Consider the following 17446-nt stretch of genomic DNA (forward strand, 5'->3'; position numbering starts at 1 on the left):
GTTATGCATCTTAGTGTTACGCGTACAAGCCGCGATAGTTTCAAAATGTTGTATATTTATCCAGAAGTCTGGCCTTAATATTAAAAACAAAACACGATCAATGCGGAGAAAATTTAATTATAACATACGTTTTAGTTCACATACTCCCCACACGAAATAAAAGTAAAAATTATCTTTCTAGTAACATACTCACATAACAAAGGTATTCACAAACACTAAAGCGAATCCTCTTCAGGACTGAGCGCATTCTTGCCTGTATTCCAAACATTAACACACTCATACTAATCTGATGACCCCGATGCCGAACACCCTCTAATTGGGGGCGGCTTTGTACCCCCTATTACGTATGGAGAAAGATATTATTGCTATGGAAATTGCGTTTTTGGTTTGGTGAGAGTTTGTAAATAAGACGACGTTTGTTGTTGGGTTAAGCAATGTTGGCTAGGTCAGTTCTTAGATGAGTAGTTATTTAAATTGAATAATCGAAAGGTACTTATTATTGTGATTATCGAAACTAATTCTATTAACTATTTTGAAAACTGCTCAAGTTCTTATCATTTTTATTTGTGTTTTTTTTTTATTGATTTGATTGATAGGTCTTTTATTTTCACTTATCTATAACAAATAGCTCATGTTTGCGAGAAACATGATGGCGGTGCGTGCTTTACCTCGTTTTCCTTAAAATTTTAAAGAACCATCTTCAAAAATTGTGAACTGTTTTCCAAGATTGACCAAAACAGGAAAGAAAGACGTTCAAAGTTAGTTCCACATTTCTGTTTTTCATTCAATTTGATTGTTATATTAGCATATTAATGTGTTGTTTACATAAAACCAAATGGAGTAGAAAATTAAATGGCGTTATAAGATTCTGTTTTGATGTTGTTTCTTCCGACCTATTGTGTTAATGTGATGCTAACTATAAACGACTGTAAATATTTACTTTTGTAGATTTATTTATTTATTTTGTGTACTATAAATGTTTGTACACAGCCTGAGGTGATAAAATATTTTTTTAATTGGAATATCTATAGAAAACCACGAACGCCTAAATAATTTGATAGTACAAGTTTGGGTGTACTTTTAAACTATGGCATTCTCTTTTTATTTGTAAACAAGGTGTAATTTGCGCATGTAAAATATTTTTGTAAAACTTTTAAGTACCTTTATAAAATATACTGCAAAAAATGTTTAACTTATTTCATCATACTACATCTGGAAAAAACTAACGAGGGATTAACTCTTCACTTACTTAATTTAACTTTTTCTTCTTACTTACATACACAGTCAACGTCTAGTAAACAAATAGAAGGAGATTCCAATAGCAATTGTTCTAATTCCTATAACACGTAATGAGTGCCCATTATTATGTTAGTTTTGCTAAGTCCGGTGCGAACTTTCAATGCAAACTTTGCACTCAGGTTTTCTTTTTGCTTTATGCAGTTCCCGCCCTCTCGTTTATTGCCTTTATCCACTGTCTTATCTTTTATAATGTGAAAACTTTATTTTTTTGTGATTATTTAGATTAGCCGCACATGGTGGTGTTTTTGTTGCTTTTCGGTTTGAACGTGCTTGGTACTGGGTTTTGATATTAGGTTTTTTTGTGATGTTATTTTTAGGCTTTCGTTTATTAATAGAACATAACAAAAGCAGAATTTTGTTAGTATATCTAACTAACTAACTGTCTAACATATATAGTTATTATAATAGTTAAAGAAAATATTTAACAATGTGTTTGTGGCTTCAAAATCATAGCATTATTTTAGTTAAAGCATTCTAGTCTTGTGGTCTACTCGACTTCTCATCATCGACTCATGCCAGAAATACAGCTATTTAAGCCTCTTAATGACAATTGTAATGAAGTATATCGCAAATGACCCTAAAAAACAAACTAAGCAGCAATGATTTACTAAAATCTCCAATCTTAGACTTTAACCTAACCACAAGCTAATCCAAACCTAAAAATCCAAAGTAGCCGGTCAAATAAAACTCTTAAACAATTCCAGTTTCATAATACGAAATTGTACATTCCCATTTCGGTACAACTGTAAGCCTCACCTTTTCGATCCCACACCCCACATTTGGGGAAAGCCTACATTTTTTAAACGCGATACGACAAACAAAACACTATTACACTTTACGAACGAAAATTCGCGCCCCAATTTGCGAATACAGGGTAACTGGTGGACACAAAGGGGAGATTAGACTTTAGCGCTATTGTCTTAAGGTTGTATTTCGTTTGTAGGCTACTGTCCTTTGACAAAAAGGTTCTGGAGCCATCGTGTCTAATGAGCCGTGTTGGAAAAAAAGCAGTAGTGTTTTTTTCATTTTCCCTTTTGGGCTTTCGGCCGGTTTTTAAGAGAAAGGTTGATTCAATATTAGCAAGGTTAAGTGCCAACTTATTGATGGAAGGTTCCTTTATGTTATTGTTCTAAGATGCTCTGTGATGTCTCTATTATGATACTTTTGGTGGACTCTTTGATGTTTTAGTTGGGTATTTATTGTAAGTAGCGACTGGTGATATTTTTGTGAGAAATAGAGATTTTAGGTATTTTCTAAAGCCTCTTATCGTGTTTCCTATTCAGTTTATAATCAAAATTTCTAGATTTTTTGTATATTGCTCACTAATTACAAATATTTAGTTTGTATACAGTTCGTCCAAGTGTCATATTGTACCGGTCTTTTAAGTTAAATTTGACAGTGGTCGTATTAGAGTTCTAAGACCACTTTTTCCTAACAAAACTTCGCTCTGAAGTTTAAAACCTACAATTCTCATTTATTAAGTAAGATCTAGTTCTAAATATGACCTAATTTCAAAACCCACCAAAACCTATCCACAAGTGACCTAATTTCAAAAACGAAACTACAAACAATACACGTTTCATCATAAAATAAATCGGTTTCTGGCAAACATTCAACTTAAGAAAAAGAACATCTTCGTACAACTGATTATAAAAATGTAAGAAATATGTTTCAGTTAGTTTGTGTCTTGTGCAAGGCTTTGCTTGTTTATCTTTGTAATGTAAGGGATTGTGTTAAATAGCCTTTTAGCATACCTTTTAGAGGTGTATCTTGGTAGTAGTTGGGAAAAGTTCCGTATACAACTTTATAGCATTTTTTTAGGGGTTTGTATTGAGTGTGATGAATCTTTAGTAATTATAACTGGTATATGCATCAATGAGTGTATTTGAGTTAATACGTTTTAAAATACGGCTGCTTTTAAATATCAACCATTTAATAGTTTACTTTTAGCTGGAAGCCGTAATTTCGGATATGTTTTTGGACATAACGTGTAAATACAACAAACAAACAACATTATTAAAAGGCTTTTATGCATTGCGCCATTAAAGTATCACTATCGCATAGAAATATAAATCATTCGAAAAATACAAACAATTTTATGCAATCATTGTGTTGCAAATTGTGCTTACTTTTACTTTAAAATATAAAATTAATCATTGAACATATAAGCGAATAAATCAAAACTCTGAAAATGACCAAGCAGTTACAACCTAGTTAGAACCAAGTTCAAGACCAACCCTCAAAAACCCGAACCCCAAAAACTCTTAACATTTCCCTAAAGAACCCAAAACTGACAAATGTGGGACAATGGAGCATTGATCTAGAACGGAAGCGGAACAATGGAACGGAACGAACGACTCGTTTTCTTTGCCGCGATGAATATGGACGCAGTAAATCAACTTGACAATGTAAAGATTGAGATACGCTTCTATTGAACTGTACTACTGCCTATTTTAGGTTGTGTTTATAGATTTTAGAAAAATGTTGACTAGAATGTAAGAAACTGCAATTTTAAAAATTGTACTTTGTATGAACTACGTTTGAGAATAAATTATCGTAAGTTTAGAAAACAACACGTCAATGCCTTTTTTAAGTTATTTGTGCATTAGATATAATTATCACTTGCTCTGACGGTGCGGTGAAGGAAAACATCTTGATGAAACCTTGCATGACCAAAATTTGTTCAATACATTTCTTGAAAGCATGCAAAGTCCCCAATCCGCTCTTGATCAACGTGGTGGACTTAAGGCCTCACACCGCCCTCCTTTAGGAGAAGACCCTAGCCCAGTAGTGGGACAGTAATAAGCTTAAAATGTTTTTATAGTATCTTTGACTACCTGTTTATACAATGGTTTGTAAAGTTTTGAATAGAAATTTAATTTCTTGTTAGCATAAAAGTTCTTGTAAATTGGTGTTTATGTACCCAATAAACTAGCCCTACTACTTTGCCAGTTTCAATTAAACTGGCATTATAACATTTCTTATAGCAAAATCGCGATGCAGGTATTACATGTACTTAATAAAAAAAAAATCCTTTAAACAAATAGAATTTCAAACTAAACCTTCATTTCATACTAAAAATATATACCCAACTTCCGTATAACATGAGAATATTAAACAGAAAATATACTAGCAGTTATAAAAGCAGAACAATATTACGGCCGCAGTTTTCTCACAAAATTGTAAAAGTTTACATCGAAAATAGGATATAAGGAGGCTCGTAGGGGCTACTTAGTAAGTCGGGGTTAAAGTTAAAACATTAAAGAATATCTTAGCACTGAAATCAGGGCGAGAAAATCTTTTGAACTTGCTGAAAATCTCAATGAACAATAATCGATATGAAAGCTGCCTGAGTAAGTTTGGAAAGGGATCTTTAAATGGGTGGCCGAAAGGATGAAAAATTACGATAGCCGAAGGACTCTCTAAAGACAACCAGAAGCTGCGTTAAAAGTAATTGTGTAGTTAAATTATTCTATGTGTGCCAAATTTAAAATTAAGTCCATTCGTCTGTCCATTCGCATTTATAGTAAATACAGGATGTTGTTAGTTTTGTATTTTACAAATCCAAGATCGGTTGGAAATGGCAACAGTTTTTAAAAGCTATCCGCTTTTCCCTATTCAATAGAAAAACCATTAACTAAAAGACTGTTTGTGTACAACTGACACAGTCTAAACAACTTTTAGTCCAGACCAAGCAAACAGTTTTGATTGACAGTACACACTGGACCTATTGTATCTCATGAACTATGACGTAACCAAACAATGACATCGGGCATCAATCCGGTTCTAACCGGCTGGCGTGACAGCCACCATTAATATAGTGAGGGGGGGAACAAACATGGCGGATTTGTTTTGGCGCGCTCCGAAATACGATTAATTGATAGAGAACACGCTAACGTTGTGTTATCCCTTTTGATGTGCGATGAGCGATTATATCTGTTTGGGAATGCAATTGATTGAATTTTTTAGGAGGAGAGCTTTTTGTTTCTGTTTTTTATTGATTTCGCTACTGCCCGTGATTTGTTTTACGTGGATTCCATGCCTGTGTATGTTGGTAGTTTTATGTATTGCTGGCGAAAGGAAATAATTAGTTGATGGTGTAATGTATGAAACTAGTCTAATCAAATAATAATAACCTTGCAAATAGGCTCTCCGTCTTTAAATGATCTAACATTGTTAATGTTGAAACGTGGGTTTATTTCATACACTTCTACGTGAACCTTGGGGTGTAACAGTCGTAATATTATATTATGTATGTATATATGTACATATGTGTCGTTTTAAATATTAGGAAATCAAATCGTTGATAGTTTAAGTTATTTTTTAAAGGACATTAGCTGAAGGCTTGTGACAAGTTATTTGAGTCTAGTCAAATAACTTGTCACAAGCCTTCAGATTCAACAAATTGCCAGTTTTGTAACTCAAGTAAGCTAAAAATTAAAAAGGAAAGTAAGTATTATAATAAATACGTTTCAAATAGTTTTTCCTTGCACATGCAAAGTTTAGTTGCAAATTATAGTTTTTAAGCTGTTGCAAGGACTATATTTAGTATTAATAGTTTTTAAAGTAAAAGTAAGAAAGGTTATCGCATACTGCTATAGGTAGTCAATTGTTAAGTGAGTGTTTATATGTCGAACGCTATCGAGTTTTTGACATTATAACGAAAGGATCTCGATACTGTCGAAAAGTTTGAAAATAAAGATTATATGTTTTTTTACTCATTAGTGTCTCACTGCTTTGCAAGAATTTCCTCCCCAATTTCCAGGGTAAGGTTAAGCCTTGAGTCCACCAGCTGGCCAAGAGGGTTGTGGACTTGAGTTCAAGTTTATGATTAGCTTCTAATAAATTTAAATGTCATTAATTGCGTGAAATATATTACATGAAAACATTTGCAACACCGCGTCCATTAAAACAAATATCAAATTTATTATAATCGACATAAACTAATACACGTTTTTTCAATAAAAATGTCATTAAACATAAAAGAAAATCAAACGCACTGTCACTGGGCATTTAATCAAAAATATCAACAAAAAGTGATTTGATTCGCGTGACTCGTTCATATTGAATGACACCATTCACTTATTTAACTTCTAAATAAGGAAACAGCACAAAAGGTGTCAAGGCAAGCCTTCAAGGCTGTTCTTTGTTAAATACCTTAAAGGCTTCATATTTTTTGTAAAAACGATTACTTTAGTACATAAAACATTTTTCAGCAACTTCCTATCAGTAGTGTTTGAAAATGCATTGAAAACTGTTGTTAAATTATGGTAATAACAAATGTTCACTTTTCTTTTCGATCTTTATTTTTGACTGGTTAATTTACTTGTTAAATTACTACTTTCACAACCCAGTTACCTGGGTTACAACACGATACCTTTCGGTAAGACTGGTTGTCAGACTTTCAAGCTTCTGACTACTGTTAACAACTGACAAAAATCTTCGAAAATGACAGCCGGGACACACAATTTAACGTGCCTTCCGAAAAACAGAGAAACTCGAAATGTTTAATGTGGTCACCTATCCACAGAACAACCTCGGCAAGTGTAGCTTAACCTCAGAAATCCGCGCGGCTGTTGTTAGGTAAGTCAAGTTAACTAAGCGACGTATACTATAGCTACAGTTATTTATTTTCAAGTATCAGTACGAAGTCTTAGAATCAGATACCGGGAAGGGGATGTAAGCAACTTAATTATCGCTCGCAATTAAGTCCTTCTTTATTTATTTACAAAAGAGATGTTAAGGAAAATTGCTTCCACGTTTATTTGTGAGTAAATAAATAATAAGTTTACTTGTCATTGTGTAAAGCTGTTGACTATATTCGTAGGTATTTGATATTAATGATTTTGTTTCTAAGTATAATTTTAGAATGTATAATTATGTACTATGTACTTACATACTTGCTAAAATATATTTTGATAAATATTTTGCCATTTGATTAAATTATCTTTAAATTGAAAAAAATGCGTTCTGTGTTAAAAAAAAATCTCTGTGGTATTCCTGCAAAATTTTGCTTTCAAAGCACTAACATTTTTTTTAATAGGACTAGAATAGTTCCCAACATTATCCCTATGTAACGTTGGGCTAGATTTTCACTTCAATGATTTTCTAAGGACTTTGCCTAGCCTAGATTCTTACTGAAAGCCGCCACTAAAATTACGATTACGGCCAAGTTTGAAAAGTATACAATTAAGTAGCTTAGTCATTGGCATTTAGACTTAGAACTTAGGTTTAAAAGATAAGGTCTTGTATAGTTTCGTGACGTCAGCAGTATAGTCGTGAAATATTTCTGAAGAAATGTGAAATAAGATGACATTAGTTTATTTTGTGCGGTGCGAAAAATATGGTCCTAAGTAAATGATCTTAGTTTTGATACTGAAGAAAGGCACTATTACGAAAAGGTTGTGTTAAAGGTTACATAAAACATTGTTACAGGAGTAAAAGAGATGGGTATTTATTCTAGGCGTGATTTTTGTAATTTAATAGTTCCAGTAAGGGGTTAAATTAATTAAAATCTAGGCCATGGTCTTCCCGGAGCTAGACCTTGAATTCTCTATTCCTGCAAGGAAAAGGTTGGACCTATAAGTCTACCACACGTGCAATATATGGGTTGAAGTGTTTTAAAAACCTCTGAAACATGCAATTAGTTATCACAATTTACCTTCACAGTTAAAACAAATGATAACTAATTACATATTAAATACATCAATATATTTTTGAACATTTACGCTTCACAGACTGCATAAGTAAATTAGAACTAATTACTAAAACTTATAAATAGATAGTTCTAACTATCTGCCAATACGTTTCCACCGACAATAAATGAGAGAGAATCTCTATGAGAAAATAGAATAGTGTATAAGCCATATATACATTGTATGAAAGCCGATTACGGGTACACGGTTACATAGAAATGACTCTATAGGTACGCGATTTAAAGGTAACATTCCTATCATCAGACTGCCTTTGTGATCCAGGCAATAGAGTACTTAATAATCTGTAATGTTGTTGCTGTTGTTGAACATTTAAGTATAAATAAATAAATAAAAAGAAATACGACTGCCAATCTGGTGGAGTTTGTGAACAGTAAAGTTTAGTTTGATATAATTTCAAAATAATAGCCCGTTTGTATTCATAAGGAACACGGACCGCCCAAAAAATGTGCGCTATGAATTTTAAGTAAAGTTGCTACGCTTATTTCAAACGAAATACAATAAAACCAATTAGAACTCGTCTACTACATGTCTCCGGTTTTCAATAACCTATCCGGTTAAGCCTACCATTGAACATACTCCTCAATAGTTCCAATAAGCCTACCGACGTTATTCCCTGATATAATGAACCGCAAGCTATAATAAACGACCAATGCCGAATAAAGGGAACAAAACCAATTGTAACAGCTATAACTGGAGATAGGGGAAGGGATAGAGGGATGCTCTGTGTAGGGGTTGAAGGAAAGTTGCTCTACTTATTGCTATAATCATATTTTGTTATTGTGACACGAAAAATACCATATGTTCCCGGATTATACAAAACTTTAATGTTGAATGATTGTTTTACAAACTAATTCTTTATTTAATTATTATGTAAAACGTAGTACTTAAAAGAAGGTCCAGACTGCAATGGTGTTCATGTGCTCATATTAATGAAAACGGCTCAACCCTATTTATTTTATTGGTTTTCAAACGTTTAATGTTTGTTTTATTATAAATTATTGGAAGTTATTGAAGGCTCGGCCCTTGCTGTTGTCAATTTAACAACAAGCAACAAATAAAATAGATTTTATGAAAACTTGTTTGCAACTGCAATAGAAAAATCTGCTACCAATATAACTAGTTAAACAATCATATACATAGAACAGTAATAAAAAAGTGTATGTCCGTGTATGCAAAATTTAATAGATATCGATCGACCCATTAACCTATGAAAGTGGAGCTAACTAACATTTGTAATAATACAAAGTAAGGATATGAAGTTTCAGTTAGAATTACAGCTGACAACTGTAGAATGTTTTATTGTGTTTCTAAATGTTAGACGAAAAGTGTAATTAAGTAGTGTTTAGATATTACATTTTTATTTTAGGGTAAAGTACATGATTGGGTTCTCTATTCATTTCTTTTTTTTTAGAGAACAATTTAAGATTGAATTTTTTTAAATATCCAAGTCTAGCTTATATACACCTCTTCTGTAGGATTCAGAAGAAGAGGTAAGTTTGATGCAATCAAATGTAATCGTGACCGAAACATCCAGTGTCAAAACGTCTAGAAAAACATTGATAAATATACTAAATCACTTTATGTTACTATGTAATATTAGTTAATTTACCTTTATTTTGTCACTATTATAAACTCCCAAACACGAGCCTCGAAACTTACAATGTCTTTCATATTTATCTACGAAAAGAAAAGTTCAACGACCTCTCAACAAAACACAACAAGCCACAATACAGTAACAATTACAAAAAAAACATGCACCATTACTTTCAAGTACCTATTGCTTTAATGATTTCTAAGAAAAAGATAGCAAACAATCATTTGGGATGCTCTGAACAAAAACATGTAACTGTTATTAAGGAAAACGGGAAAAAATAAATCTTAATACACATTACGCGTGCTTCATTAGACGACGTCTGGCTTCTAGTATGAGATGAGTTTGCTATCAAGAGAATCGAGAAAAGCAACTGTTATTAGACTAGGAATTGAGAAAGGCGGAGCGTGTAGCGGGACTGGTAGCGGGGCGGATTGGGGAGCGTGAAGCGGAGCGGATAGCGGGACAACGAGCGTAGTGCCTATGTACATCATTCGCATTGACACTTTGACTTGACAGATTCATTGTCGCTTTGGTAATAGTTCTAGTTTTGTTATGACGACATGTTAGATTCCAGCCTTGTTCATGAATGTGGCCTGTTAATGCTCGTTGGTACAGTAGCAATACCCATTTTATCATCCCAGTGGATAGTAAGCTAAAAAAACCTTTTTTACACAATTTTATTAATTTAGAACGCGCATGAAATTTTAAGGTCAGGCTATTTTAAAGTAACCTTATAAGTAACTACGTTTTTGATAATTTTAAATACATTATTTAGTTGTACCGATAACTAATCGAACGAAAAACTATCTTTTTAACAAAATTCGCCTCCCGCCCGTCCCAAATCTCAGTCCTAACCCTGTAATATAGTTTCAGTAGGAACTACAATAAGAGCAATTCGTATGAGTAGTTGTGAACATATTTTATACAAGAAATTGGGTATTTCTGTAATGGTTTCCACTATGAATGGAAATTATGTTTGCCGAGATTCCTTCCTCGTAACGAAACTTTATATTATTTTGTACGGTCAGTTTCGAAGGAGTTCAAGTGGGTAATGGATACTATATAATGTTAGTATCGTGTCATTTAAAAGGTGATTTTATTTTATAGATACTTCCCAAACTTTGATTTGTGTTATCGTCTCGTTACAAAGTTGTCAATATCGTATGCAAACCAGTTGGTTACAGATCACACTAATATATATGTTCTGATGGCACTTTTTGTCCTTCGTACAGCACTTAGCAACGAATACAATGCTGTGAAGTCTATGTCGAAAGCCAATAGTTTGGTCTTCGTCTATTCGGTTGAAGGAAATCAAAGCTAAGGCATTACTTTGTGTAACAATTCTGACCGAGTTGTTTCACGTTGTTGGTAAGTACATGGTTGTTGATACACAGGCCTTTGAAACAGGTTAAGAACCAGCAAATCGACAGAAATAGATCAAAAATTACTATCACGACCTATTCAAACTTTCTAACAAAATCCGAAAGAAATTTAGACTCCTATATTATTAGAAGCGATTCAATATCGCAGTAAAATGCTTAACAGACAATCAGTTGTAAGTATAGTCTTCCTCGGTTTATGTACGCACTGTCACGCAACGCTATGAACTTCGTCCAATGTTTTATCGTTCAAAAGCCTAAAGCTGGGGCCAGACGAGTGAAATCTGTAATGTAACGTAGAGTAAAATCTAGCATTACCTACATTATATCCCGCCGTTTTCCTATAGGGGTAGGCAGAAACCAAAGTAAGCCACTTGGTACGATCCTTACAAACGTCCTTTGCCTCATTCACATTCATACATCTTGTCATACAGGACTGCCGGTTATTACATACATTTATAGCTTGCTTTAGGCTTACTCGCGACAAAATCGAATTGGATTGAATCAGTAGCCTGATTTCTGCAGACAGTTCTAACGAGCATCGAAAGTTTGTCATGTAAAATGTATGTGAATGTGACTAGAGGCATTGATCAGTTCAGGTTATCGATAGTCGTTATAAGAATAAAATCATGCCTCAGATTCATGCTAATGTCAATTTTTTTAAATTCCAAATTAGTTTGTGATTGAACGCCGGCTTAAGGTGAAAGAAATGGAATTTTTATATTCAGATTACACACACTTTTTGAATCGTCTGATCATGTGAGTCGAGTGCAAGTTTGGAATTCAACAGTATAATTTCAAATTACTTCGAATCCATCTCAGTCGAATTCGAATTCGCTTTTGTTAAGAAGTAAACTAGCTGAGCGATTAGCGAACGATGAACCAAGTTTGATGTCCAATGAAAGATTCGCGTCACATCTATCGAGTGCCGTCAAAACTGTAATGCTAAATTACAATGTAATGTTACATTACACGTTACACTAGTCTGAATCGAGCTTTATATCCCATCAATATATTTAGGCACTGTAGATAGCGAGTGATGTAAAAATCGTCTAGACTATGAATAGCCACGCAATTCAGTCACGAGAGTGTGGATTAACTCGTATTCATAGTTTATTCGTTTTGTGAAATTCGATTGGATTGTTTCGAATTGTTTGGTAATCAGAGTCTATGAAGTTGTCAACGAATTTGTTGTATAAACTTAGTTTACAAGTTTTGTGAGAACGAATTAAATGAATATAAGTTGTCGATTTTGGAAAGTGAAAAAAAACTGTATTGGCTTTAGTATACTTACTAATGAAAACCAAACATGTACCCTGTTGTTTTAACTGTTTACAAATGCTTAACAGAGTGGCAAATTACATAAATTCACTTTTTTTAGGTCCAAAATTAAAAATTATGCCGGATTGTAACAACATAATAAGCTAAGCCTATGCTCTGGACCAAGTACTTAATAATTTTGTGCAAAACTACCCGTCATTACGCAAGCATTGAACGAAAACACACCAAAGAACATTTCAGTAAATATGATAATAATGGTGATATAATACACCAAAAAAAAGACACTAATAAAATCCCATCACCCACCAACACAAAAAGCCGTAACAGAATCATACATACAATTTCGTTCAAACAAAAAGGAAATAATTCCCATTACGGCGTGTTTTTTAAGTCTCATAGCCAAAGTCACCTGCGAGTGTCATCGTTAAATTTACATACGTTAGTAAACGGGAAACGACGGAAGGTGTAAACAAGCGACGAACCACCGGTTGGAATATTAGGTCGCAGTTCTAGCGGGGACTTTTTAAATGTTTTGAGTAAAATTTAATTTGAGATGGAAGATGAGCTTTAAATAATCATGAGAGGATTGCATTTTAGTTAGTGTGTTCAAAAGTAAGAAATGATTGGAATAAATAATCTTTTTTTTGCTTTCGGTGAGACCCCAAAGTCAGTTTCATTATCAAGTTGATCAGTGTTAAAAGATTTTGTAAAGAAAGCACTAAAAGGTTAAAGCTCTATATACTTATTTAAACTCTTGAGGGACAATTTCCTACCGATGTCATCTAATGAATGATCAGCGCTCCTGGCACATTAAAGTGCACTTTTTTTTTTCAACTAATTCCATCCGTGGTACCTTCAAAGGTAGAACGTGACGTTGCTACACAAGTAACTCATATTTAATTTAAAATTCATTTCATTAGATTGTTCAGAGTGCTAAATGTACAATCAAACCAAAAAAATATTTAATTCGCTTTAACTAGCACCATACGAAACGCAAAAAGAAACCCTTGAACGTCCAGCAAAGTGTAATATTGAATAGAAACAAGGTATAACCGCGGTAGAGCCGTTACAAACTTCCACTAAACTAACGATTTAGATGCGAAGGTTACGCAAAAAGTAGTACCTATATTAAAGTGGAGATTTCTTTTCCTATTTTTATTGTAAGGTTTTGGTTCTTTAAAGCCTGAGACAGTTCCGTAAATATGTTTTCGAAAAATCACCTTAAATAAATTGTTATAAGTATAACTATAAAACCATAGAGAATATTATAGAAAATATTAAAATAAAGGTCTGAGTAATTCTAGATAGACCCAAAAATCACTCCCCTTGGAATGTTTGTTCTCAGGTCTGACTCCGCCCATTGTATATCTACTCTTTTGTAGAAGCCTAAAACAAGGAATATGTTTCGTAAAACAACAAAAGCTCATCTTATAGCATAAAATGTGTAAAAAATAAACATTTAACTTACTTACTTAAATGTAGAAATCGGAAGAAGGCGTGATTGTATGTACCTATTAATGTACTCATTTCTACCTTTACTAGCACAATACAGCATTTTAATTATAATACACCATTAGAATATTGACCTATGACCTTTTGTGATCGGATACAGCAGATTTCAAGGTACAACGTGTATCTTATGAATATGTATACTCCGTACACGGTATAAACGACTTGTGACTAACGTAAGCTCTTGTTAATGTCAAAAATAAACGAATATATTAAGCTTATTTGTGTAGAATGTTAGAATATAATTATGGTTAGTTAAATAGAAATAAGAGATTTGATATTAGTTTTTGTGTTGCTATTAATTTTCTCAATTAGTGAGGGATAATATTAGAATTATATTTTACAATTATTTACTAACTTGACAGACGTTAGTGAAATAAAAAATGTCTTTCATTATTATAGGTTTCAGTTGTTTTAGACTCAAACTACCGACAAGATAAAAGCCCATACACGTCTTTATTAAATAAAATACTTAAGCCAAGCACAAATCATACATTTGTTAATCTAAGTATACCTGGAGAGACCTTTCATTCTTAACATTAACGTAGCTACGTATCTGTAGCACAATATAAATCGTCCAATTAACTCGTAACACAGAACGTCATTCCCCCATCCTTTTCCACACCTCGAACACTTCACTTAACCCCGTCCACAGTGGCAACTATACCTCATTTAGAACATTAACATAATAATAGTTACACGCACGGTACGAGTCTAATTTACACCCAGCGCATTTCATTAGCGGGTCTAATCTGAACGAACCCCCTACTACGAGTGCGTAATGTTTAACTATTATAGAGAATTGCTGTGAGTTTGTGTTCTATTACAGTTAAAAAGGTTTTGACATTACTACTGTCTTTTCAAAGTACAAATCTTAGTAAAACCTAATGTTCTGACGAGAGAACATTCACATGTTAAAAGTTTAGATCCAAACCTGTAATACGATGGCTTGTTTCCTTATTCTTTATGCGTATTTGAAAAATGGTTGTCAGTTTCTTGAATAGTGCAATAGTAAAATACAGAAATGCGAGATTTAAGTACAGTTACTGCCAAAAATTCGTGTTCTCAAAATCAGAGGCACTTGTGCCTGGCGCAATTATAAGTAACGAAAAATTCTTTAAATGAGCAATTTTGCGTGCAGGCAGCGCATGCAGCTCAAATGAGGTTTTTGGGATCAGAAGGTAGAATATTCTCAATAATATTTGAGTGTGTGATGATTTCTCAATGAGTTTAGTTACGTGAAAGATATTTTGTAATAGGTTCCCCTTTTTTATGAGACGAAATCCAATACGACAATTTTATTGTGCTAAGTATTTTGGTACCCGTCTACTACTACATTCGGGTATAACAGAATGTAATTTCTGAGGCTACGGCCGGTTGGTTATTTAACTACACTACCACAAGAACAATAGTAGTGGTCAAAAAGCTAATCTACGCGCTAAGTAGACTAAAACATTGCTTCACACAGATATGAGACATGTCTGTTTGCATAATACATGAATCGTCGCGATTTATACCGCGCGATACCGCGTCAACGTTATTGTGATGTTTTGTATAATTAATGCTAACTTGTGCCGAGAAAAAGTGTAGAAAAATGTGTGAAGAAGCTTTTTTGTAGGATATGTGACTTGTTTTTTAAAAGTATGTTCGTGTTTTATTTAATGGAGTTAGATGACAGTAGCATTAATAATTATGACAGGTAAATGTGTTTAGTATGTAGTGTACTGTGTCTTAAAAGAGGTTATTTACTTTGAGAGTGTAAAGAATTACGTCAAGTTTTTAGTTTTAATAAATTTTTATATTGGGAATCTGTACTTGGTCACCAAAATCGTATTCAAATTGACTGAATAATTACTATAATTATTTGGAGTTATTGTGATTCCGATTTTGAATTTGTAACATTCTCTCTCTGTTTCTTGTTCTACAGGAACATGAATTAACAAAAACTATAATTTTGAAGATAAGCTTCTACCTAACTACCAAAAAAAGACACGTTTTGTAATAAAAGATAACATTTATGAGTACAAGTTAAAATAGTCTGATAAGAAACGAAAACGTTGAGATTTCTTGCATTTATATACCGAGGTCAAACTACTTGTGTAATTATCATTATCGATATAGATAAGTTATATTATCGTTTCAACAATAACAGTACAATTAACCTATAAAATATTACAATCATTTACAAATGTTAAATAACTCGTAACTCTTATTTTATTTCTTCTCAAATTGACGTCATAAAAGTCATAATAAATTTCGGAACGTATCGTCCAAACGTCAGAACACTTGACACTTACTCGATAGTATCGAACTTTAGAGATAATATCGAGAAACAAACTAACCTCATTGGTGTTCCACCGGTGTCTCTGAGCGGCAAAGTGTTCAGCTCTCGGCAGGCTTTCCAAGTTTTCTGGCAATTTGATTGGCTCGCCATCTGAAATACAAAATTGTATTTGTATAACAATTTAATTGAAAATCTAATGTTGCGTAGTTTTATTGCTTTGTAATTAGAGGAAAATATTACAATAAATTGATTTATTTGTTATCATATACAATGATTAAGATTAGATCATTAGATTGGTGAATGAGTTTCCTAAATTCAATCCTTTTGACGGGTGACCAATTAAGAAAAATATTCCAACTATTGCAGATCTATTTGGCTGCAACGAACCATCGAGTACATCTAACAAAATGTCACAACCAACTCAGAAAGAAACCTACTAAGCTGTAAATAAACGAAAATAAATACCACTTAGTATATCACCTATCAATTTTAAAAACCAATTTATTTTAGTGAATGAAGCAAGGGAAGTTTGTTAGGTTCGTACCAAGTGGTGGTCTTTGGTCTTCGTCTTTGGGAAAAAGGCGTAATATTATTAACTAGCTGACCCGCGCAACTTCGCTTGCGTCACATAAGATTTCTGTTTTTTGTTTCTGTTTTTCTGTTTTTCCCCTAGATAATCATAATTTTCCCCGTTTTTGTAACATTTTTCACTGTTACTCTGCTCCTATTGGTTGTAGCGTCATGATATATAGCCTATAGCCTTCCTCGATAAATGGGCTATCTAACACTGAAAGAATTTTTCAAATCGGACCTGTAGTTCCCGAGATTAGCGCGTTCAAACAAACAAACAAACAAACAAACAATCAAACAAACAAACTCTTCAGCTTTATAATATTAGTATAGATGTATATTTATTTAGCTCAAAAGTCGACAAAGACACGTATAAAACGCTTCTTTCATCACCAATTATAATCACATAATAATATATCAACAATAAATCATACCAGGAACTACATACAATCAGTGGGAAAATTAGTCACCTATTACAAAAATCGACTATACAATAAGCTAAACATCAAGCAATCATTAAGAAAAACGTTTGAAAAACCATCTACATTCCTAACCTCCGATCCGAACGCCTAAACAACCGGTATATGCAAAGCGTACTGAAAATTATACCGTGCAAGTATTCAAACAACGCTTAGCGAAGGTGTGCTGGCTACAGAAGCCCATAAATTAGTCCAGCGGTGGACTAAATTTATCGACGAGTAAATCTTGCTTGCGGTACAATCAGTCGCATCCGTGCTCTATATTGTGAACGTTTGTTACGACAAATGGACGACTAAGACGTTTATTTAGTGGTTCTGGTCAAGTTTCTTATGTT

At 33.3% G+C, this 17446-nt stretch overlaps 1 protein-coding gene across 8 annotated transcripts in view; it reads right to left on the reverse strand.

Annotated features, from left to right (window-relative positions):
• Positions 1-17446, reverse strand: part of Camta (Calmodulin-binding transcription activator) — a 150128-nt gene that overhangs the window by 112701 nt on the left and 19981 nt on the right. For 6 of the 8 annotated variants that reach the window (XM_076121570.1, XM_076121569.1, XM_076121568.1 and 3 more), the window contains exon 1: positions 16121-16183. The gene's annotated coding sequence lies outside the window, so the exon portion shown is untranslated. Of the gene's footprint in view, positions 1-16120; positions 16213-17446 lie in introns of those variants that run through there. The other 2 variants (XM_076121572.1, XM_076121571.1) reach the window with 1 other exon arrangement.

Source organism: Anticarsia gemmatalis, chromosome 13, assembly GCF_050436995.1.
Source record: "Anticarsia gemmatalis isolate Benzon Research Colony breed Stoneville strain chromosome 13, ilAntGemm2 primary, whole genome shotgun sequence".
NCBI lineage: Eukaryota > Metazoa > Arthropoda > Insecta > Lepidoptera > Erebidae > Anticarsia > Anticarsia gemmatalis.